The following is a 3,421-nucleotide window of genomic DNA, read 5'->3' as shown; positions in this document are numbered from 1 at the left end:
CGTAGAGACGACGAAACGTGTATTTCATTAGAGCAGTCCCAGTGCTACGCTGTTTTCAAATTACGGAAATGCCAGATTTTTCGGACGATGCTAGATGGTGGCCTGTCTACCGCGTGGCCCTCAGTCCGAATCTACTCCCTCCATTTGAAAATGTAAGAGCATCTCTACCGGCGCCCCGATAGCGGCCTCTGGTAGCATTTTGGGGGCCGGCAGCGAAAATAGGCTCGCACCGGCACGCCAAACGCGCCGGCCAATTTTAGAACCCAATAGAATCTTCGGCAACCCCGTGCCGGCCCCTTCGCCAAGGGCGCGAATCGGGCACGCCGACACCTCGCGGCACGTCTGAAAACGAGTGTGGGCTCCACCTGGCAGCCAGACACACCGTTTTTCCACCTCCTACACACGCCCGAGCCGACTCCCACCTCTCTAGATCGCCACCGTCGCCGTCGCCGCCGCGCCCACCCTGCTTGCAATAGACACAGCCGACTGTCTAGGAACCGCCGTCCATCGACACAGCCGTCACCCCCTTGACCGGCGGCCGCTGTTTCGCCCGGAACAGAGCTCGCCGCCACCGCGATAGTATCGCCCCGCCCGCAAGGTGTTCGTCCGATTGCCGCGATGGATAGCGACGACGAGATGATGGTGCAGCTGTTCACGGAGGAGCAGAACGCTGAGGCTGTTCGGCGGCAACAGCAGCAGCTGATTCTGACGAACATGCTGCGCGTTCGCCAACTGTCGTCGTGGTGAACGAGCAGATGCCATAGGATGGCTTAAGTTGGGGCCGAATGGACGTATGAGGATTCGGGGGAGGGTTTGCGATTAGATGGGAAGAACTTCCGGATGCTCTCCTCAAGAACACAACCAAAGGCAGGTATACAAGAAGAAAGACAAGAGGAAGAACTCTTTACTAGATCGCTCGCTTCATTGATCTCAACATGGTTACAAGTTTCTCAGTACACTGATCTCTCTATGATCTCGCTACGTGCCCGTGAAGAAGGGCTGCCCCCTCTCCTTATATAGGGGAGAGGGTGGCTTACACTGGAAGAAACCCTAATGGCATCTTTGACTAGACAAACTACTTTACAAAGCTACTTTAATCATAGATGACACCGGAGTCCTCTTTAATCGTGGCGCTGACGTCCTCCGGCTTCTTTGACCGTCACCCTTCTCTTTATCGTCAGCCCTTCGTCAAAAGTCACTTTGCTTAGCTCATCTTTGTCTTCTAGCTCTGGAGAGAATCTTTGACCAGTCCTGCCGACAGGCTCTCCTTTCCGGTATCTTCTTTACCGGGTTCCGGTATACCCCTCTTGGGGATACCGGCTTAGCTCCACTTAGCTAAACTCTTAACCTCGAGTTCCGGTATAAACATTAAACCGGTATCTTGATGGCACATGCCATCCGGTTTGGCATGCCTTTGGCATACCGGGGTCATCCCCCCAACATTAGTCCCCGAAGCTGGTATAGCCCGGAGGATTCTATCCTACGAGCCATGCCGAGTTCTCATTTCCCTCGGATACCGGTTTAAATACTCATGTCATGAGCCTAGTTCCGGCACCTTTACCCTTGTTCTTTTTCTTCTCTTTGCAAAGCTCGTTCCAGCATCTCTATTGTCCGGTATCATGTGTCTTTATTGCTTCCTCGGCGAAGTCGAGAATATCTCGGGCCCCGCGCCTGACAGAGACATGCGCACTGTGACTGACGCGCCAGTGTCAGGGGTCACTTCCCTTCGACTCCCGCGCGCTCATTTAATGCATCGCAGCTGATCCCACTACCTCTTCGGGATCCCGTGTGCGCCTCCGTGTGGCTCCGTGTTCCTTCGCGTGTACTCCCTCGCCACGTGGCGGCCCAAGGCGCGAACCGTCGTGGGCCGCGGGGCGAACCGCCGCGGCCCGGCCGGTTCCCTCGCCCACCTTCTCTCTCCTTTATAAACTCAACCGCCCCTTCTCCTTCGTCTTCTTCGCATTCTTCTCCTTCGCGCACAGAGCTCCACGCCTCTGCACCTCCGCCGTTCTCCGTCGGCCGTCGCTTGTCCAAGCTCCGGCGTCCGGCGAACCCACGCCGTGCCTCCGCCGGACCTCGCTGCGCGGAGATCTTCGGCAGAAACTTCCTTGCTTCCGCCGCATTTGCGCTTCTTCGCAAGCTTCTCCGCCTCGCCGCCGACGGTGCTCTCCGGCGGCCGCAGTCCGCTCCGCCGCCGACAAACGACTCCCTCGGCGACTCCGCCGCTTAAGGTTGGTACCAATCTCGCTTCACTTGTCCTCTGGTTGCTTTCCGGATCTTGGGTGTTTAGTGTTCTTATTTCCTCTTTTTCCTTGGTTTTCTTCTTACTCGTAGATCTTCACGCGGGGTCCAAGTCCGGGATTCTTGTTTTTTCGCCTCTCCTCGCAATGTCCGGCGAGGAGTCCACCTCTCGCATCTTCTTCTTCCCTTTCTCTCAAGCGCCGTAGACCATCTCCCGGCGAATCCACGGCTTCGATCCGATGGAGACCGATTCCGGCAATCGCCAGGAATCCGGTAGCCACCAAGAGTCCGGTGGCCCCCTAGAATCCGGTAGCTTTAGCCAAGCTTCCGGTAGCGCAACCTCCAAGCAGCTCCAGCCAATCTTCCGGCGAGGAGCCTTCCCCAATCACCCGCGGAGCCTGGATGGGTTCCAGTGTCACCCAGCTTCGAAATTGATTGGTTATACCGGTCTCGACGGATTCCGGAAGGAGTTTCTTGCCGGATTCCGGATGACGAAATCGAACCGGATCCTGAAGATGACGAATACGTTGTCTTTCTAGCTCACTTTGAGCGTGGCTTCGGCCTCTCCCTTTTTCCGCTCTTTCTTAGATTTTTACAAACTCCAACCTCACCACCTTCCTGGCAACGCCATTTTCTACCTCTCTTGCTACGCCACCTTCATGGAGGCCTATATTGGCATTCGTCCCACTCGTGAGACGTTTGCTCGCTTCTTTGCTCTTCGGATTAACTCCGTTCAGGGCAAGGATATTCCTAAACCCAAGCCCCCCTTCGGTGCGGGTCTTGCATTATCGGCTCCCGTCAAGGGAGCCCCTTTTTTAAGTTTTCCGGCCTCGAATCTTGCCGGTTGTGGCAAGGGACTTTCTTCTACGTGAAGAATACCGGCCGCGCCGATCTCATCGATCTTCCTCCCTTCGAAGCGGGGCCCCCCAGCAGGACCAACTGGGAGCTACAACCCGAAGTCGGATCATGCCGAAACCAGCCGGGTGGTACGCTTCTTGACCTCTTTGAAGAAGGAGACCAAGATCCGCTCGGATGACATCATCCGCACTTTCATTTCGCGCCGGTGCTTCCTCTAAAGCGCCGCGCACATAGGATGAGCGAGATGTATGGCCCAGTGCGATCCTACCAAGATCACGAGCCATCCTCTTAGCAAAAGGGATGTTGTTCGCAAGGCTAAGCA

This window comes from Lolium rigidum, chromosome 5 (genome assembly GCF_022539505.1).
Source record: "Lolium rigidum isolate FL_2022 chromosome 5, APGP_CSIRO_Lrig_0.1, whole genome shotgun sequence".
NCBI classification, from domain to species: domain Eukaryota; kingdom Viridiplantae; phylum Streptophyta; class Magnoliopsida; order Poales; family Poaceae; genus Lolium; species Lolium rigidum.
The sequence above is the reverse complement of the archived record's forward strand: the minus strand, read 5'-3'. Positions refer to the sequence as shown.